Here is a 14,477-nt window from a genome sequence, read left to right on the forward strand (position 1 = left end):
TCTCTATAGCTTAACTGATAGGGATGTACTAAGATGAAGATGTTAAGATGTCGTTTATAGTTTTTATTATTCCCACAAACTATAGCGTAAACCTTCCTCCCTTAACTTATCAGATCACTTAATTGCTATTGGCGTATCATAACCTAAAAGAATTGCATTATAAAGGGGAAGCCTTCACTTGGCTGGCAATCACACCTATTTATCTAGGTCCTGATGTAGCTGCTAGTTGTGTAGAGAGTGTTGGCAAATGAGGCATAGAATTAAGATATGTACCCCAGTTTTATCTTGAAAACTGAGATTTTAATTTTTAGTAAGCTTTGGATTTTCACAATATTACTGTCTCCATAGTACTGATTATCAAGGCTTAGAAAATCCATTTATTATTGCTGTGCATTCGTTTGAAAATATTCAAGTTCTAATTGACTAACGCTGGACTTTTCCATCTGCAGAATATACTGAATGACCAGAGGTGGCAGTGCAGCAGAAGAGAATTTGTCTGCCTTCCTGATACCCCAAAAAAATAAGCAAATCCTCAGCACTCTGCCATCCTTCATCAGTTTACATGGTAAGTCAAACTCACGTTGAATACATTTGCTTGTCATTAAAAAAGTTCACAGCATCTGAGAGCCCTGAGTACCTTTTTAGAGGGGTCTTTGGCATGATTATATTTCTGTCAAGACTGTAGAAAAAGGGATGACGTTACGGTGATTATCATATTTTCATCAAAGACTTTGTCTCTAAAGCTGACAAAGCCTGTGTTAGATACCTGTGCTAATAATGTGTCCTCAGCAGACATTACTGTCTTTAAGGCTGGAATGAGTTGCCTTAATTTGGAGCAATGGTGTGACTTTCTCATGGAGTGAAGCTCATTTGACCTGTTTCCCTGCACTCTGTATGTGGGACTCTGATACTCCAGATGGATTGCTGTTTAGGATACTCTGCAGTTTTGCAACTCCATCTCCTTTTCAAAAGGAGCTCATGCTTTCTCAGTACACAGCCTAGCCGCCTTGCAGTCATAATTAATTATAGTTACCTAGTGCATAATTGCTGGTGTCTCCTCCTCCTGTGTTGCCTCGTCACCCAGGGTGATTGGTCACGTGCTGTCCTGACATCATAAAGCTAGAGCAGGGTGTCATCTGACATGAGGGACAATCAGTTGCCTAGCAAGTGATGAGATACATTTATCATGGTATTGAAATGGGTTGCAGGGTAAATAGGGCACCCAGCTTAAAACCTAGATGGTTAGATGAATGAAACTGGGGCATTATTTGAGACTTGTGCATCTGTTTGAACGTGCGGATAATCACAATGTTCTGGACTTCTCTATAGCTTAACTGATAGGGATGTACTAAGATGAAGATGTTAAGATGTCGTTTATAGTTTTTATTATTCCCACTAACTATAGCGTAAACCTTCCTCCCTTAACTTATCAGATCACCTAATTGCTATTGGCGTATCATAACCTAAAAGAATTGCACTGAAAAGGGGACGCCTTCACTTGGCTGGCAATCACACCTATTTATCTAGGTCCTGATGTAGCTGCTAGTTGTGTAGAGAGTGTTGGCAAATGAGGCATAGAATTAAGATATGTACCCCAGTTTTATCTTGAAAACTGAGATTTTAATTTTTAGTAATCTTTGGATATTCACAATATTACTGTCTCCATAGTACTGATTATCAAGGCTTAGAAAATCCATTTATTATTGCTGTGCATTCGTTTGAAATTATTCAAGTTCTAATTGACTAACGGTGGACTTTTCCATCTGCAGAATATACTGAATGACCAGAGGTGGCAGTGCAGCAGAAGAGAATTTGTCTGCCTTCCTGATACCCAAAAAAAAAAGCGCAATTCCTCAGCACTCTGCCATTCTTCATCAGTTTACATGGTACGTCAAACTCACGTTGAATACATTTGCTTATCATTAAAAAAGTTCATAGCATCTGAGGGCCCTGAGTACCTTTTTAGTGTGGTCTTTGGCATGATTATATTTCTGTCAAGACTGTAGAAAAATGGATGACGTTACGGTGATCATAATATTTTCATCAAAGACTTTGTCTCTAAAGCTGACAAAGCCTGTGTTAGATACCTGTGCTAATAATGTGTCCTCAGAGGACATTACTGTCTTTAAGGCTGGAATGAGTTGCCTTAATTTGGAGCAATGGCGTGACTTTCTCATGGAGTGAAGCTCATTTGACCTGTTTCCCTGCACTCTGTATGTGGGACTCTGATACTCCAGATGGATTGCTGTTTAGGATACTCTGCAGTTTTGCAACTCCATCTCCTTTTCAAAAGGAGCTCAATGCTTTCTCAGTACACCGCCTAGCCGCCTTGCAGTCATAATTAATTATAGTTACCTAGTGCACTATTGCTGGTGTCTCCTCCTCCTGTGTTTCCTCGTCACCCAGGGTGATTGGTCACGTGCTGTCCTGACATCATAAAGCTAGAGCAGGGTGTCATCTGACATGAGGGACAATCAGTTGCCTAGCAAGTGATAAGATAAATTTATCATGGTATTGAAATGGGTTGCAGGGTAAATAGGGCACCCAGCTTAAAACCTAGATGGTTAGATGAATGAAACTGGGGCATTATTTGAGACTTGTGCATCTGTTTGAAGGTGCGGATAATCACAATGTTCTGGACTTCTCTATAGCTTAACTGATAGGGATGTACTAAAATGAAGATGTTAAGATGTAGTTTATAGTTTTTATTATTCCCACAAACTATAGCGTAAACCTTCCTCCCTTAACTTATCAGATCACTTAATTGCTATTGGCGTGTCATAACCTAAAATAATTGCACTGAAAAGGGGACGCCTTCACTTGGCTGGCAATCACACCTATTTATCTAGGTCCTGATGTAGCTGCTAGTTGTGTAGAGAGTGTTGGCAAATGAGGCATAGAATTAAGATATGTACCCCAGTTTTATTTTGAAAACTGAGATTTAAATTTTTAGTAAACTTTGGATTTTCACAATATTACTGTCTCCATAGTACTGATTATCAAGGCTTAGAAAATCCATTTATTATTGCTGTGCATTCGTTTGAAAATATTCAAGTTCTAATTGACTAACGGTGGACTTTTCCATCTGCAGAATATACTGAATGACCAGAGGTGGCAGTGCAGCAGAAGAGAATTTGTCTGCCTTCCTGATACCCCAAAAAAAAAGCGCAATTCCTCAGCACTCTGCCATCCTTCATCAGTTTACATGGTAAGTCAAACTCACGTTGAATACATTTGCTTATCATTAAAAAAGTTCATAGCATCTGAGGGCCCTGAGTACCTTTTTAGTGGGGTCTTTGGCATGATTATATTTCTGTCAAGACTGTAGAAAAATGGATGACGTTACGGTGATCATCATATTTTCATCAAAGACTTTGTCTCTAAAGCTGACAACGCCTGTGTTAGATACCTGTGCTAATAATGTGTCCTCAGAGGACATTACTGTCTTTAAGGCTGGAATGAGTTGCCTTAATTTGGAGCAATGGTGTGACTTTCTCATGGAGTGAAACTCATTTGACCTGTTTCCCTGCACTCTGTATGTGGGACTCTGATACTCCAGATGGTTTGCTGTTTAGGATACTCTGCAGTTTTGCAACTCCATCTCCTTTTCAAAAGGAGCTCATGCTTTCTCAGTACACAGCCTAGCCGCCTTGCAGTCATAATTAATTATAGTTACCTAGTGCATAATTGCTGGTGTCTCCTCCTACTGTGTTGCCTCGTCACCTAGGGTGATTGGTCACGTGCTGTCCTGACATCATAAAGCTAGAGCAGGGTGTCATCTGACATGAGGGACAATCAGTTGCCTAGCAAGTGATGAGATACATTTATCATGGTATTGAAATGGGTTGCAGGGTAAATAGGGCACCCAGCTTAAAACCTAGATGGTTAGATGAATGAAACTGGGGCATTATTTGAGACTTGTGCATCTGTTTGAAAGTGCGGATAATCACAATGTTCTGGACTTCTCTATAGCTTAACTGATAGGGATGTACTAAGATGAAGATGTTAAGATGTCGTTTATAGTTTTTATTATTCCCACTAACTATAGCGTAAACCTTCCTCCCTTAACTTATCAGATCACCTAATTGCTATTGGCGTATCATAACCTAAAAGAATTGCACTGAAAAGGGGACGCCTTCACTTGGCTGGCAATCACACCTATTTATCTAGGTCCTGATGTAGCTGCTAGTTGTGTAGAGAGTGTTGGCAAATGAGGCATAGAATTAAGATATGTACCCCAGTTTTATCTTGAAAACTGAGATTTTAATTTTTAGTAATCTTTGGATATTCACAATATTACTGTCTCCATAGTACTGATTATCAAGGCTTAGAAAATCCATTTATTATTGCTGTGCATTCGTTTGAAATTATTCAAGTTCTAATTGACTAACGGTGGACTTTTCCATCTGCAGAATATACTGAATGACCAGAGGTGGCAGTGCAGCAGAAGAGAATTTGTCTGCCTTCCTGATACCCAAAAAAAAAGCGCAATTCCTCAGCACTCTGCCATTCTTCATCAGTTTACATGGTACGTCAAACTCACGTTGAATACATTTGCTTATCATTAAAAAAGTTCATAGCATCTGAGGGCCCTGAGTACCTTTTTAGTGTGGTCTTTGGCATGATTATATTTCTGTCAAGACTGTAGAAAAATGGATGACGTTACGGTGATCATAATATTTTCATCAAAGACTTTGTCTCTAAAGCTGACAAAGCCTGTGTTAGATACCTGTGCTAATAATGTGTCCTCAGAGGACATTACTGTCTTTAAGGCTGGAATGAGTTGCCTTAATTTGGAGCAATGGCGTGACTTTCTCATGGAGTGAAGCTCATTTGACCTGTTTCCCTGCACTCTGTATGTGGGACTCTGATACTCCAGATGGATTGCTGTTTAGGATACTCTGCAGTTTTGCAAGTCCATCTCCTTTTCAAAAGGAGCTCATGCTTTCTTAGTACACAGCCTAGCCGCCTTGCAGTCATAATTAATTATAGATACCTAGTGCGTAATTGCTGGTGTCTCCTCCTCCTGTGTTTCCTCGTCACCCAGGGTGATAGGTCACGTGCTGTCCTGACATCATAAAGCTAGAGCAGGGTGTCATCTGACATGAGGGACAATCAGTTGCCTAGCAAGTGATGAGATACATTTATCATGGTATTGAAATGGGTTGCAGGGTAAATAGGGCACCCAGCTTAAAACCTAGATGGTTAGATGAATGAAACTGGGGCATTATTTGAGACTTGTGCATCTGTTTGAAGGTGCGGATAATCACAATGTTCTGGACTTCTCTATAGCTTAACTGATAGGGATGTACTAAAATGAAGATGTTAAGATGTCGTTTATAGTTTTTATTATTCCCACAAACTATAGCGTAAACCTTCCTCCCTTAACTTATCAGATCACTTAATTGCTATTGGCGTATCATAACCTAAAATAATTGCACTGAAAAGGGGACGCCTTCACTTGGCTGGCAATCACACCTATTTATCTAGGTCCTGATGTAGCTGCTAGTTGTGTAGAGAGTGTTGGCAAATGAGGCATAGAATTAAGATATGTACCCCAGTTTTATTTTGAAAACTGAGATTTAAATTTTTAGTAAACTTTGGATTTTCACAATATTACTGTCTCCATAGTACTGATTATCAAGGCTTAGAAAATCCATTTATTATTGCTGTGCATTCGTTTGAAAATATTCAAGTTCTAATTGACTAACGGTGGACTTTTCCATCTGCAGAATATACTGAATGACCAGAGGTGGCAGTGCAGCAGAAGAGAATTTGTCTGCCTTCCTGATACCCCCAAAAAAAAGCGCAATTCCTCAGCACTCTGCCATCCTTCATCAGTTTACATGGTAAGTCAAACTCACGTTGAATACATTTGCTTATCATTAAAAAAGTTCATAGCATCTGAGGGCCCTGAGTACCTTTTTAGTGGGGTCTTTGGCATGATTATATTTCTGTCAAGACTGTAGAAAAATGGATGACGTTATGGTGATAATCATATTTTCATCAAAGACTTTGTCTCTAAAGCTGACAACGCCTGTGTTAGATACCTGTGCTAATAATGTGTCCTCAGAGGACATTACTGTCTTTAAGGCTGGAATGAGTTGCCTTAATTTGGAGCAATGGTGTGACTTTCTCATGGAGTGAAACTCATTTGACCTGTTTCCCTGCACTCTGTATGTGGGACTCTGATACTCCAGATGGTTTGCTGTTTAGGATACTCTGCAGTTTTGCAACTCCATCTCCTTTTCAAAAGGAGCTCATGCTTTCTCAGTACACAGCCTAGCCGCCTTGCAGTCATAATTAATTATAGTTACCTAGTGCCTTATTGCTGGTGTCTCCTCCTCCTGTGTTTTCTCGTCACCCAGGGTGATTGGTCACGTGCTGTCCTGACATCATAAAGCTAGAGCAGGGTGTCATCTGACATGAGGGACCATCAGTTGCCTAGCAAGTGATAAGATAAATTTATCATGGTATTGAAATGGGTTGCAGGGTAAATAGGGCACCCAGCTTAAAACCTAGATGGTTAGATGAATGAAACTGGGGCATTATTTGAGACTTGTGCATCTGTTTGAAGGTGCAGATAATCACAATGTTCTGGACTTCTCTATAGCTTAACTGATAGGGATGTACTAAGATGAAGATGTTAAGATGTCGTTTATAGTTTTTATTATTCCCACTAACTATAGCGTAAACCTTCCTCCCTTAACTTATCAGATCACTTAATTGCTATTGGCGTATCATAACCTAAAAGAATTGCACTGAAAAGGGGACGCCTTCACTTGGCTGGCAATCACACCTATTTATCTAGGTCCTGATGTAGCTGCTAGTTGTGTAGAGAGTGTTGGCAAATGAGGCAAAGAATTAAGATATGTACCCCAGTTTTATCTTGAAAACTGAGATTTAAATTTTTAGTAATCTTTGGATTTTCACAATATTACTGTCTCCATAGTACTGATTATCAAGGCTGAGAAAATCCATTTATTATTGCTGTGCATTCGTTTGAAAATATTCAAGTTTTAATTGACTAACGGTGGACTTTTCCATCTGCAGAATATACTGAATGACCAGAGGTGGCAGTGCAGCAGAAGAGAATTTATCTGCCTTCCTGATACCCCCAAAAAAAAGCGCAATTCCTCAGCACTCTGCCATCCTTCATCAGTTTACATGGTAAGTCAAACTCACGTTGAATACATTTGCTTATCATTAAAAAAGTTCATAGCATCTGAGGGCCCTGAGTACCTTTTTAGTGGGGTCTTTGGCATGATTATATTTCTGTCAAGACTGTAGAAAAATGGATGACGTTACGGTGATCATCATATTTTCATCAAAGACTTTGTCTCTAAAGCTGACAAAGCCTGTGTTCGATACCTGTGCTAATAATGTGTCCTCAGAGGATATTACTGTCTTTAAGGCTGGAATGAGTTGCCTTAATTTGGAGCAATGGCGTGACTTTCTCATGGAGTGAAGCTCATTTGACCTGTTTCCCTGCACTCTGTATGTGGGACTCTGATACTCCAGACGGATTGCTGTTTAGGATACTCTGCAGTTTTGCAAGTCCATCTCCTTTTCAAAAGGAGCTCAATGCTTTCTCAGTACACCGCCTAGCCGCCTTGCAGTCATAATTAATTATAGTTACCTAGTGCATTATTGCTGGTGTCTCCTCCTCCTGTGTTTCCTCGTCACCCAGGGTGATTGGTCACGTGCTGTCCTGACATCATAAAGCTAGAGCAGGGTGTCATCTGACATGAGGGACAATCAGTTGCCTAGCAAGTGATAAGATAAATTTATCATGGTATTGAAATGGGTTGCAGGGTAAATAGGGCACCCAGTTTAAAACCTAGATGGTTAGATGAATGAAACTGGGGCATTATTTGAGACTTGTGCATCTGTTTGAAGGTGCGGATAATCGCAATGTTCTGGACTTCTCTATAGCTTAACTGATAGGGATGTACTAAGATGAAGATGTTAAGATGTCGTTTATAGTTTTTATTATTCCCACAAACTATAGCGTAAACCTTCCTCCCTTAACTTATCAGATCACTTAAGCGCTATTGGCGTATCATAACCTAAAAGAATTGCACTATAAAGGGGAAGCCTTCACTTGGCGGGCAATCACACCTATTTATCTAGGTCCTGATGTAGCTGCTAGTTGTGTAGAGAGTGTTGGCAAATGAGGCATAGAATTAAGATATGTACCCCAGTTTTATCTTGAAAACTGAGATTTTAATTTTTAGTAAGCTTTGGATTTTCACAATATTACTGTCTCCATAGTACTGATTATCAAGGCTTAGAAAATCCATTTATTATTGCTGTGCATTCGTTTGAAAATATTCAAGTTCTAATTGACTAACGGTGGACTTTTCCATCTGCAGAATATACTGAATGACCAGAGGTGGCAGTGCAGCAGAAGAGAATTTGTCTGCCTTCCTGATACCCCAAAAAAAAGCGCAATTCCTCAGCACTCTGCCATCCTTCATCAGTTTACATGGTAAGTCAAACTCACGTTGAATACATTTGCTTATCATTAAAAAAGTTCATAACATCTGAGGGCCCTGAGTACCTTTTTAGTGGGGTCTTTGGCATGATTATATTTCTGTCAAGACTGTAGAAAAAGTGGATGACGTTACGGTGATCATCATATTTTCATCAAAGACTTTGTCTCTAAAGCTGACAAAGCCTGTGTTAGATACCTGTGCTAATAATGTGTCCTCAGAGGACATTACTGTTTTTAAGGCTGGAATGAGTTGCCTTAATTTGGAGCAATGGCGTGACTTTCTCATGGAGTGAAGCTCATTTGACCTGTTTCCCTGCACTCTGTATGTGGGACTCTGATACTCCAGATGGATTGCTGTTTAGGATACTCTGCAGTTTTGCAAGTCCATCTCCTTTTCAAAAGGAGCTCAATGCTTTCTCAGTACACCGCCTAGCCGCCTTGCAGTCATAATTAATTATAGTTACCTAGTGCCTTATTGCTGGTGTCTCCTCCTCCTGTGTTTTCTCGTCACCCAGGGTGATTGGTCACGTGCTGTCCTGACATCATAAAGCTAGAGCAGGGTGTCATCTGACATGAGGGACCATCAGTTGCCTAGCAAGTGATAAGATAAATTTATCATGGTATTGAAATGGGTTGCAGGGTAAATAGGGCACCCAGCTTAAAACCTAGATGGTTAGATGAATGAAACTGGGGCATTATTTGAGACTTGTGCATCTGTTTGAAGGTGCAGATAATCACAATGTTCTGGACTTCTCTATAGCTTAACTGATAGGGATGTACTAAGATGAAGATGTTAAGATGTCGTTTATAGTTTTTATTATTCCCACTAACTATAGCGTAAACCTTCCTCCCTTAACTTATCAGATCACTTAATTGCTATTGGCGTATCATAACCTAAAAGAATTGCACTGAAAAGGGGACGCCTTCACTTGGCTGGCAATCACACCTATTTATCTAGGTCCTGATGTAGCTGCTAGTTGTGTAGAGAGTGTTGGCAAATGAGGCAAAGAATTAAGATATGTACCCCAGTTTTATCTTGAAAACTGAGATTTAAATTTTTAGTAATCTTTGGATTTTCACAATATTACTGTCTCCATAGTACTGATTATCAAGGCTGAGAAAATCCATTTATTATTGCTGTGCATTCGTTTGAAAATATTCAAGTTCTAATTGACTAACGGTGGACTTTTCCATCTGCAGAATATACTGAATGACCAGAGGTGGCAGTGCAGCAGAAGAGAATTTATCTGCCTTCCTGATACCCCCAAAAAAAAGCGCCATTCCTCAGCACTCTGCTATCCTTCATCAGTTTACATGGTAAGTCAAACTCACGTTGAATACATTTGCTTATCATTAAAAAAGTTCATAGCATCTGAGGGCCCTGAAAACCTTTTTAGTGGGGTCTTTGGCATGATTATATTTCTTTCAAGACTGTAGAAAAATGGATGACGTTACGGTGATCATCATATTTTCATCAAAGACTTTGTCTCTAAAGCTGACAAAGCCTGTGTTAGATACCTGTGCTAATAATGTGTCCTCAGAGGATATTACTGTCTTTAAGGCTGGAATGAGTTGCCTTAATTTGGAGCAATGGCGTGACTTTCTCATGGAGTGAAGCTCATTTGACCTGTTTCCCTGCACTCTGTATTTGGGACTCTGATACTCCAGACGGATTGCTGTTTAGGATACTCTGCAGTTTTGCAAGTCCATCTCCTTTTCAAAAGGAGCTCAATGCTTTCTCAGTACACCGCCTAGCCGCCTTGCAGTCATAATTAATTATAGTTACCTAGTGCATTATTGCTGGTGTCTCCTCCTCCTGTGTTTCCTCGTCACCCAGGGTGATTGGTCACGTGCTGTCCTGACATCATAAAGCTAGAGCAGGGTGTCATCTGACATGAGGGACAATCAGTTGCCTAGCAAGTGATAAGATAAATTTATCATGGTATTGAAATGGGTTGCAGGGTAAATAGGGCACCCAGTTTAAAACCTAGATGGTTAGATGAATGAAACTGGGGCATTATTTGAGACTTGTGCATCTGTTTGAAGGTGCGGATAATCGCAATGTTCTGGACTTCTCTATAGCTTAACTGATAGGGATGTACTAAGATGAAGATGTTAAGATGTCGTTTATAGTTTTTATTATTCCCACAAACTATAGCGTAAACCTTCCTCCCTTAACTTATCAGATCACTTAATTGCTATTGGCGTATCATAACCTAAAAGAATTGCACTATAAAGGGGAAGCCTTCACTTGGCTGGCAATCACACCTATTTATCTAGGTCCTGATGTAGCTGCTAGTTGTGTAGAGAGTGTTGGCAAATGAGGCATAGAATTAAGATATGTACCCCAGTTTTATCTTGAAAACTGAGATTTTAATTTTTAGTAAGCTTTGGATTTTCACAATATTACTGTCTCCATAGTACTGATTATCAAGGCTTAGAAAATCCATTTATTATTGCTGTGCATTCGTTTGAAAATATTCAAGTTCTAATTGACTAACGGTGGACTTTTCCATCTGCAGAATATACTGAATGACCAGAGGTGGCAGTGCAGCAGAAGAGAATTTGTCTGCCTTCCTGATACCCAAAAAAAATAAGCAAATCCTCAGCACTCTGCCATCCTTCATCAGTTTACATGGTAAGTCAAACTCACGTTGAATACATTTGCTTGTCATTAAAAAAGTTCATAGCATCTGAGGGCCCTGAGTACCTTTTTAGTGGGGTCTTTGGCATGATTATATTTCTGTCAAGACTGTAGAAAAAGGGATGACGTTACGGTGATCATCATATTTTCATCAAAGACTTTGTCTCTAAAGCTGACAGAGCCTGGGTTAGATACCTGTGCTAATAATGTGTCCTCAGAGGACATTACTGTCTTTAAGGCTGGAATGAGGTGCCTTAATTTGGAGCAATGGTGTGAGTTTCTCATGGAGTGAAGCTCATTTGACCTGTTTCCCTGCACTCTGTATGTGGGACTCTGATACTCCAGATGGATTGCTGTTTAGGATACTCTGCAGTTTTGCAACTCCATCTCCTTTTCAAAAGGAGCTCATGCTTTCTCAGTACACAGCCTAGCCGCCTTGCAGTCATAATTAATTATAGTTACCTAGTGCATAATTGCTGGTGTCTCCTCCTCCTGTGTTTCCTCGTCACCCAGGGTGATTGGTCACGTGCTGTCCTGACATCATAAAGCTAGAGCAGGGTGTCATCTGACATGAGGGACAATCAGTTGCCTAGCAAGTGATAAGATAAATTTATCATGGTATTGAAATGGGTTGCAGGGTAAATAGGGCACCCAGCTTAAAACCTAGATGGTTAGATGAATGAAACTGGGGCATTATTTGAGACTTGTGCATCTGTTTGAAGGTGCGGATAATCACAATGTTCTGGACTTCTCTATAGCTTAACTGATAGGGATGTACTAAAATGAAGATGTTAAGATGTCGTTTATAGTTTTTATTATTCCCACAAACTATAGCGTAAACCTTCCTCCCTTAACTTATCAGATCACTTAATTGCTATTGGCGTATCATAACCTAAAATAATTGCACTGAAAAGGGGACGCCTTCACTTGGCTGGCAATCACACCTATTTATCTAGGTCCTGATGTAGCTGCTAGTTGTGTAGAGAGTGTTGGCAAATGAGGCATAGAATTAAGATATGTACCCCAGTTTTATTTTGAAAACTGAGATTTAAATTTTTAGTAAACTTTGGATTTTCACAATATTACTGTCTCCATAGTACTGATTATCAAGGCTTAGAAAATCCATTTATTATTGCTGTGCATTCGTTTGAAAATATTCAAGTTCTAATTGACTAACGGTGGACTTTTCCATCTGCAGAATATACTGAATGACCAGAGGTGGCAGTGCAGCAGAAGAGAATTTGTCTGCCTTCCTGATACCCCAAAAAAAAGCGCAATTCCTCAGCACTCTGCCATCCTTCATCAGTTTACATGGTAAGTCAAACTCACGTTGAATACATTTGCTTATCATTAAAAAAGTTCATAGCATCTGAGGGCCCTGAGTACCTTTTTAGTGGGGTCTTTGGCATGATTATATTTCTGTCAAGACTGTAGAAAAATGGATGAAGTTATGGTGACCATCATATTTTCATCAAAGACTTTGTCTCTAAAGCTGACAACGCCTGTGTTAGATACCTGTGCTAATAATGTGTCCTCAGAGGACATTACTGTCTTTAAGGCTGGAATGAGTTGCCTTAATTTGGAGCAATGGTGTGACTTTCTCATGGAGTGAAACTCATTTGACCTGTTTCCCTGCACTCTGTATGTGGGACTCTGATACTCCAGATGGTTTGCTGTTTAGGATACTCTGCAGTTTTGCAACTCCATCTCCTTTTCAAAAGGAGCTCATGCTTTCTCAGTACACAGCCTAGCCGCCTTGCAGTCATAATTAATTATAGTTACCTAGTGCCTTATTGCTGGTGTCTCCTCCTCCTGTGTTTTCTCGTCACCCAGGGTGATTGGTCACGTGCTGTCCTGACATCATAAAGCTAGAGCAGGGTGTCATCTGACATGAGGGACCATCAGTTGCCTAGCAAGTGATAAGATAAATTTATCATGGTATTGAAATGGGTTGCAGGGTAAATAGGGCACCCAGCTTAAAACCTAGATGGTTAGATGAATGAAACTGGGGCATTATTTGAGACTTGTGCATCTGTTTGAAGGTGCAGATAATCACAATGTTCTGGACTTCTCTATAGCTTAACTGATAGGGATGTACTAAGATGAAGATGTTAAGATGTCGTTTATAGTTTTTATTATTCCCACTAACTATAGCGTAAACCTTCCTCCCTTAACTTATCAGATCACTTAATTGCTATTGGCGTATCATAACCTAAAAGAATTGCACTGAAAAGGGGACGCCTTCACTTGGCTGGCAATCACACCTATTTATCTAGGTCCTGATGTAGCTGCTAGTTGTGTAGAGAGTGTTGGCAAATGAGGCAAAGAATTAAGATATGTACCCCAGTTTTATCTTGAAAACTGAGATTTAAATTTTTAGTAATCCTTGGATTTTCACAATATTACTGTCTCCATAGTACTGATTATCAAGGCTGAGAAAATCCATTTATTATTGCTGTGCATTCGTTTGAAAATATTCAAGTTCTAATTGACTAACGGTGGACTTTTCCATCTGCAGAATATACTGAATGACCAGAGGTGGCAGTGCAGCAGAAGAGAATTTATCTGCCTTCCTGATACCCCCAAAAAAAAGCGCCATTCCTCAGCACTCTGCCATCCTTCATCAGTTTACATGGTAAGTCAAACTCACGTTGAATACATTTGCTTATCATTAAAAAAGTTCATAGCATCTGAGGGCCCTGAAAACCTTTTTAGTGGGGTCTTTGGCATGATTATATTTCTTTCAAGACTGTAGAAAAATGGATGACGTTACGGTGATCATCATATTTTCATCAAAGACTTTGTCTCTAAAGCTGACAAAGCCTGTGTTAGATACCTGTGCTAATAATGTGTCCTCAGAGGATATTACTGTCTTTAAGGCTGGAATGAGTTGCCTTAATTTGGAGCAATGGCGTGACTTTCTCATGGAGTGAAGCTCATTTGACCTGTTTACCTGCACTCTGTATTTGGGACTCTGATACTCCAGACGGATTGCTGTTTAGGATACTCTGCAGTTTTGCAAGTCCATCTCCTTTTCAAAAGGAGCTCAATGCTTTTTCAGTACACCGCCTAGCCGCCTTGCAGTCATAATTAATTATAGTTACCTAGTGCATTATTGCTGGTGTCTCCTCCTCCTGTGTTTCCTCGTCACCCAGGGTGATTGGTCACGTGCTGTCCTGACATCATAAAGCTAGAGCAGGGTGTCATCTGACATGAGGGACAATCAGTTGCCTAGCAAGTGATAAGATAAATTTATCATGGTATTGAAATGGGTTGCAGGGTAAATAGGGCACCCAGTTTAAAACCTAGATGGTTAGATGAATGAAACTGGGGCAT

Source organism: Lissotriton vulgaris, chromosome 7 (genome assembly GCF_964263255.1).
Source record: "Lissotriton vulgaris chromosome 7, aLisVul1.2, whole genome shotgun sequence".
Lineage (NCBI taxonomy): Eukaryota > Metazoa > Chordata > Amphibia > Caudata > Salamandridae > Lissotriton > Lissotriton vulgaris.